The 8226-nt window shown below is 29.0% G+C and overlaps 1 pseudogene across 1 annotated transcript; it reads right to left on the reverse strand.

Annotated features, from left to right (window-relative positions):
- Window positions 1-2338: 2338 nt before the first annotated feature.
- LOC149515876 (DNA-directed RNA polymerase V subunit 7 pseudogene) lies at window positions 2339-3994 on the reverse strand (annotated as a pseudogene). The gene is made up of 2 exons (XR_016326288.1): window positions 3155-3994; window positions 2339-3052 (listed from the first exon to the last, which is right to left on the reverse strand). The product of XR_016326288.1 is annotated as a DNA-directed RNA polymerase V subunit 7 pseudogene (transcript).
- Between the last annotated feature and the right edge of the window lie 4232 nt (window positions 3995-8226).

Raw genomic sequence — 8226 nt, forward strand, 5'->3', positions numbered from 1 at the left:
AGTGGTTTTTTATAATTTAATTACGATCTGAGCTTTGAATTTTTTATTCATAAAAAATGACTGAAATATTACAAATAGTCATGGCCATATATAGACACGACATAATTAATTCACAGGCCTTTGAAATATTACAAATAATAAAGACAAACTAAGCACACATACATTAGATAGTAGCTAGGGCTAGTAATGCTGGCTGGCTGGCTGTCAAATTAATATATTTTAATATTATATATAGTAGTAGTCCAATTTCTACTCCTATATGACAGCCTCAACATCACAGTTTCCTCAGATAAGCATCGAGTAGCAAGCAAAGCCAGCTTAAGCACGACTGATTGTTGCCGTCATTGTTGGCGTAGAACCGGTTTTGATTACAGCCTCGAACGAGTATTTGGAATTACTACGGTCGGCGCTTTCGTTCCCGGATTTGTCAAGACTGTTTTTGATTTCAGCCCAATCAGTATCTTTGTTGCATTCGGTGATCTCAGTATAGACCTGCAATTGATAGATAATTAATTATTTCAAAGCTCTAAATGGTGTAGTTTGGTTTTATTTATTTATTTTTTTGTCAAAAAATGCAACGTAATTACCACAACATTTGAATGAATTTGAAATAAAATAAAATAGAGTTAATTTTGCGATACCAATTGAAAATGAAATTAATATACTATGGGAATTAAGATCAACATCTTGTTAGGCTCATTTTCAGCATTGCTCCAAGCGATAATCCACTTAAGCTTTTGGCATAGCCATGCCAATAGTTCTAGCTTTCTAGAGTAACATACTGGCCCTGGCCAGATTGATCTTGAAGCTGGCACTGTGTGTACACTGGAACACCTAAGGGAGCCACTCTTGGTTTAACCTACAAATTTCTAAAACCTTAGCTATCGGGTTTGGTTTTGATTTGTGCATGATGATTAGTTGCATATATAAACACACACTTATATCTGATTTGCAGCATAACAAGACAAGAAGCCGGTCGGCACAATTGCATGAAAGGACGTATGCAATCTTTTGCAAAGGCTAAGTGGTTGGACATTCAACGCAATCAATTACTTGATGTAACTTCCTTTCCTGTGATCTTTTAGTTTCCATTGAATTTTATGATCAATGTTCCAAGTTTCATATACCTTTATTAAGGAGGTTTGGGATAGTTCTAAACTTTTTACATTAGGGTTATTTTCTGTGGCCATCTCATTTTTTTTTTGTCCATCAATCTATTTAGATGGTCCAAAACGTGTTATTTTTTTAACATGTAACACACTTATTAAACTTTTGCTATATTTGTTTTTTTTTTTCATAATTATTTTTAACCTTTTGGTATGAAAAAACCTTACAATGTCACTTTAATTAAATAAATTTAAATTTAAATATAATATATACTAAAATCAAACTATAAAACAAAAAATTTTAGCAAGAAATGATTTTTGCGTTGAAATACTTTAGCAACAGAAATGAATTTTACATTGAAAATACTTTAGCCACGAAATATTTTGTTGAAAAACTTGAAGTCGCTACAAGTGTTCCATAGAAAAAATTCCGTCGCTAAATTATTTTCACACAAAATCATTTACTTTGCTAAAATATTTAGTGATGAAAAATTTTATGATGGATAACATAATATTAGCAACAAAATTTTTCATGATTTTCGTTAAAAATTTGAACGATGTAAATGATTTTTGTGTGAAAAGACTTTAGCGATAAAATTTCCATCGCTAAAGTATTTTTACACAAAAATCATTTACCTCGCTAAAACTTTTAGTAAGGGAATTTTCCTCTTTCGACGGAACACTCGTAGCAACTTTTCTCGCTAAAACTGAGGCCAATTGCTTAAGCTGTCTTTGCTTGCTTGCTCGATGCTTATATCTGAGGGAGCAAAACTGTGGCGGTGAGGCTGGCAAAATAAAATATATATATATATATATATATATATAGTAGTTTATAGCAATCGGACTACTGCTATATATAATATTAAAATAAATTAATTTGACAGCCACCCAGCATTACTAGGTCTAGCTACTTTGGAAGAAGCTTTTGAAAGCGAATTGCATGCATTAGGAGAAATCCGACGTGTTAAAATTGTGAAGTTACATGGTTTTTGTTCTTAGCCATTCCTGTATTTGTATTGTATTTATGCCGTATGAAACACGTATAAAACACAAAATTATTTTCAAATTTTTATGGACATGCAAAACATAATATACATTTTTTATATTTTTATCAAATTTATATATAATTTTTGTTAAAATTTTAAATCGTATCGCTATTTTATCTTCTTTCGTATTATTTTCATATTGTATTACTGTATCAGATTTAAAATTATCAAGTAATTACAATGTAGTTGGAAGTTTTCAAAAGCTATACCACATTAACATCAAACAGTAGCTCTAGACTTCAACAACCGTACTTACAATAACTACTAGAATAATTCAACATGCAACACTCTTTACCGTCAACTGCTTCCTAAGAAAGCAATAGCAAGCGCATCCGAATACATACAGAGGTGAACAAAAGTTATATTCAGGAAATTGGTCCTAAGGAGTCACCTTCCAAACTCACCAATTGCTGGAATTCGCTCTCTGCCTCCATCCACTTTGTTCCGATCACAATAAATTGAATGACAACATCCTTCTCAATCTTTGAGTGCTAGTCGTTCATGAAGATAGCATTCTCCCCGGGCACATACTGATAGTTAGGCATTTTTACATGAGACAGATAGATGTTTTGGACTGGTCCACACTTCAAGAAAACTCCATGTTTTAGTACCTTGTGTACAACCCCTTGCAAGATCTCTCCTCTGAACATTTTGAAGGAAATTCCGCTGAAGACAACAGGGAAAGCACATCCCGTGTTCTGTCTAACTCTGCCCTCTCCAATGCTCTCCAAAGTTGTTACAGCCATGAAATATCCAAGATCCTTGGTGGCCTTATTGCAAACAAATTCATCCAAAAGGCGGACCACTATAGCCTTTTGAAGCATCAAGCCTTTGTCATCCAAGCTGTCAGCAGGAATTATGACATTCCATGGCAACTGCACCTTGAGAAACATTATGCACCTGTAATCAACAGGAAATTTATAAAACAAAAAGAAAAGTAATTCACAATGAAACCAATGTCCTTAAGAGTAAGAAGAAATAGTCAAAAAAAGGTTCACCTACAGTTTAGTGTTTTGCTAATTGAAAATTTACCAGATTGTAATGAATATAAACCTATAATGCCCATTTCACATGATCAGTAATGCCCAATTCCACTATACAAATAGCACCAAACCCAGAATCAAACATAAAGCAATAATAAACAGATGGTATCAAAGTAAGATTATGGCATTTCCTTCACAACCAATTGAAATTTTCTTAGACAAAAACATGGCGAGCAGATTTAGTACACTGAATGAGCTACAACTCATATCTGAACTAAAATTTTACAGATATTGACAATCAAAAAACCCATGGTCATGCCATTCCCTTCACGAACAATGGGAATCTTTTTTAAAACAAAGCATTCCGAACATACTTTGTATGATTAATAAACCCCCGTATAAACAAAAAACAGACCCCAGCTAGTATCTAAACTATCATTAGTTCATTACATGCCCAATTAAACAACAGCAACAATAATAATGCATAAACTCAACCAAAAGCAATTCTCAGCCTGATAATTCACATCCACACATACTACCGGACAGAACTAGTGATTAAATCTCGAATGACCCACAACTCATATCTAAACTAAATTTTCATATGGGCATCGACAATGAAAACCCAAAGCTATGCTATTTCCTTCACAAACAATGGGAATCTTTTTTGAAGCAAAGCATTCCCGAACATATTTAGTATGATTAACGAAGAAGAACTAACAAACCCCAGCTAGCATCTAAACTATCATTAGTTCATTACATACCCCATTAAACAATAACAACAACACCAATAATAATAATAATAAAATAATGCATGCATGAAAATTCATTAGACCCAATGAGTCCAACTCTTCCCTGGACCCCACGCACAAAAGGAGCTTTACACGCCAGGTTGCCCTTAAACTCAACTGACGTCAATTCTCAACCTGAAAATTCACAACCAAACATACTACCGGAAAGAACTCATGATTAAATTCGGAATATAGCGGTCTCACCAAAATAATCAATCTTAGTAAAAAAAACAATTTAATTCAAGACAGAAAACAAAATCTAAACTCCATGTTAACAAAATATTAATTCCCATAATTTTATCATAAAAAATTCAAGAAAAATCAAGAAAACTCAATAGGTCATAATCAAATGACCATATAAAAAATAATAAACGAAAATGAAAAGCACCTTCAAAAACTTTTCTTTGATCTGTTCAATCAAACAGGCAATAGAAGCCAGTCAAACAGAAACCCAATGAAAATCATATCTTTTAAAACTACAAATGAATACTATTTTAAACCAACCAAAATTACTAGAACAAAAGTTTCACGCACTAATCATGTCATAAAATTTTCTAACCAAAATAATTACTCGGGCAAAAGATTCAAGTCAAGAGTATAATCTTAACTTCTCAGAAATTTTATCAAAGCATATGGTCAAAAACAATGAAGAAAACCCATAATTAATAATCAAAATGCCAGCCAAAAATGATAACCAAACATGCCAGAAAGACCCCGACAAGCAAAATAAATTATGAATCAAAGCTTTGTAAATGTAAAAATCAGTACCATCTTTTCAAGCAAATGAAATCATGAAAACTACAATGTAGAGCATCAGAATCATAGACAAACGGTAAATTTAGAGTAAAAGGAAAAATGGGTCCCTTACCTGAATTGAGATTTTGAGAGCTAAGTGAGACTGAGGACGAAAGGAATGAATTTTTCATGAACAAATAAACGGTTTTAAGTCTAAAGACTCAGATCGACGGTCGAGATTGCTTTAAAACGTTTTAGGCTTTATTTTTTTTCAATAAAACAACGTTTTGGGCTTTTGCTTTTGGGCTAATATTTTGCCCTCTTAAAAAAAAAATGCTATTTTCGGTTTTTTTATCTTTGTTAGAATAGAATGTTTTTAAATAAAATTTTTAATGGTTTAATTTCTCAAGTAAAAATTTTAAAATTATTATAAAAATAATAAAATACAAAAGAATTAGATAATTAAAAATGTTTTGGGCTATTGGCTTTTAGGCTAACACCTTGCCATTTAAAAAAAAAAAAAAACTATTTTCGGTTTTTCTCTTTATGTTAGAAAGGAAAAAAATATTTTGAATATTTTAAATGTTTTAATTTCCCAAGTAAAAATAGAAAAAATAATATAAAAATATAAAAAAAAGACAATTAAAAATGTTTTTAATGTAAAAAAATTGTAGTATCAAGCACCATTAACAACATTTTTTTTTTCCTATCAATAGTAACACAGGAATTCTTTTAAGATGAAGTGATGATAATGAGAAAGAAACTATATCGACCATATAGTTACAAAGGAGAAACATTATCAATATGTACTCAAATCAAAACAGCTAGAATGATGGTTGACCACGTAAGAATTGGTTTATAAAATAATTTAAACAAGCAGCATTTTAGTTTATGTGAACAAAGTAAAGTTTCAAATGTAAATCATTTCAACCTAGGACACCTTCGTGTGTATATAAATAAGAGAATGCGACTGCACATGTTTCAAAATATAAGTATAAGAAAAGATAAAAAGGGCGAAACAAATGAGATATTATTTGATAAATTATGATTGAAGTTTTTTAATTTTTTAAGTGAAGTTAAATAATTTATATGTATTTTATTTTTTAATTATTTATTTTTTTAAATACTTTAAGTGGTATGTATTTTATTTTTTTAAATACTTTAAGTGGTAGGAATTAGTCACTTTGTTAATCTCGCTTATAAAAACTAAAAATTTTATTGTCAGTTAATAGAGGAATCTTGTAATACCAAATGAAGCTTAATTCCCCTCTAAAATAAAATGAAATAAAATCATGTGTCCTAATCATAGTTAAGCTAAAAAAATGCAATCATGTGTTTTATTAATAGTTAAGCTAAAAAGATTCCTATTGCTCCAATTTATTTGTTGCTGAGATTATTACTAATTCTACTCATTTTCATTGTCAAAGTAGAATTAGCATTTTTAGTGATGAACATTTTGAAAATTCAAATGCATAATCAAATAAAAGATCAATGGTTGAATATAGACCTATTTAAGGGTCCGGCCAAGTTTTATGAAGATTTAGACAAAAAATTAAAACTTAAATTAAAAAATTTAAATAAGCCTAAAAATAAATTTATATATATTTTATTAAACTTAATTGTTACTTTTAGATAAATTTTTTTTTATTTTTACATATATAATTTATATATATGTGAATAAAATATAATTTCATTAAACTTAATTGAATCATATTTTTTATTTTTTATTATATAAATTAAATTTAATGAGTAGGATTGGGATTTATTTTTTTAATTTGGGTTAAGCTTAAGAAAATTTTGAAGCTTGAAATTTTTAGTCTAGTTGGGCCTGAGCAAGTATATAAGCTATTAATATTAAATATAAGTTCAGCTTGAACCGACTCAACCTATGAACATCTCTAGTTGAATAATAGTTTAATTATCTACATTGAAAAAAATATATATTCAATTGTATTTGTAACAAAATTATTGTGTAACTTTTTTAAAATATAAAACTGCTTGGATAATTGTAAAATTTTTAATAATTATGACATGATGTAGAAGTTTTAGTTTTTTTTTTTATTATTGTCATTGTTATGATTATTTTTTTATAATTTAATATATTTAAACTAAGCACCACTAAATAAAATTTCTAATTTGTCACTACTGTCAGTATATTTGATAATTTCTTCATAAGTAAATATTCATAAATTAACATCATTTGCATTAGAAAAAGCTCTTATATTTAGCCATGAAGAAGTAACCAACAGAAAACATAAAAGCAAAGTAAGTCACTAAAATTTTTTCCAAAATTTCTACAGCTACTAACCGAGCAAACAATTGCCAAAATCTATATGATCATGGTATCTATGCTATTAACATAAATATTTGGAAGACTATTAGATGTAGATGCTCTATAGTTTGAGGGCCATATTGGTTGGGCTCATATTTGCTCTAAGTCCAATACTCAAAATTTCTTTCTTTTTTCCTTTGAATTATTTATTATTTCACTTCATTTCATGTTTTTACTTTTATTTACCAGTATATATATATATATATATATATATATGTGTGTGTGTGTGTGTGTGTATATATATATATATATATATATGTATCTTATTTATCTTGTTGATTAATTTTTTTCTTTATCTGTTTTGTTTAAATTTTTTTTTTTGTTATCTTCATTTGTTGGTTATCTTTAATTTTAGAAAACTTCTCTCACACACTTCACTGCTTTCATCTTCCTTATTTCCTTAACTCTACCTCAGGCATGGTATTGATTTAAGCATCAAAGCATGTCCTGAAACAATAACTTCAACGCCCCCTAATTGTATTTTTTAGTTACAAGTTATAGATGTCATTTCCTTTATTCTCATCTACTTCTTTCTAGCTAAAATACCCAAAAATACCATCAATAGAACTTAAGGAACGATAGATAAGGATAATTGAAAATCGAAGAGTTTAATTTCACTTATCTCAAAAAATAAATTTAAGATTAAAATTTGGCCGCAATGGGCAACAAATACATGTTTTAGTGGGCATCAATAAGACAAAGAATTTATACCGAAAAACCCGAAATTAAGTTAAGCCATTATGTTCATTGTTCAGGCTATGAAAGTTGTTATTCTATATTATCTTTAATGTATCCAATTAATCTTTCTCAATCTCTATAATATATATATGTATATATATAATAAATAAATTACTGATTTACAACTATTTAATGATGTGGCAATTAAAGTTTTGATTTTATGATCCACAAACACATATCTAATGTCCTAATCGATCTTTTGTCTTGAAAAATCTTTTAATTACTTACATAAAGTTAATGAATTGTTTAAAATTTTTTTGACAAAAATTTAACAAATGAAAATGGAGTAAACGTCAATTCTTCCACTTATCTCCACCTATGAAAGGAAATTTAAAACATACAATTGGCTATATATCATGTCAATTTGTTGTCACAAATTCATTAATTGCCTATAAAAGAAGGGGATCTTAAATAGATCCAAACATTGATTTGATATGAACAACACTAATTACTACTAACTTTTATGTTTTAATTTTATTATTACAATTTAAAGAGGTT

The sequence above is a fragment of the Durio zibethinus genome, chromosome 12 (assembly GCF_047325235.1).
Source record: "Durio zibethinus cultivar Kanyao isolate XHJ-2024 chromosome 12, ASM4732523v1, whole genome shotgun sequence".
Lineage (NCBI taxonomy): Eukaryota > Viridiplantae > Streptophyta > Magnoliopsida > Malvales > Malvaceae > Durio > Durio zibethinus.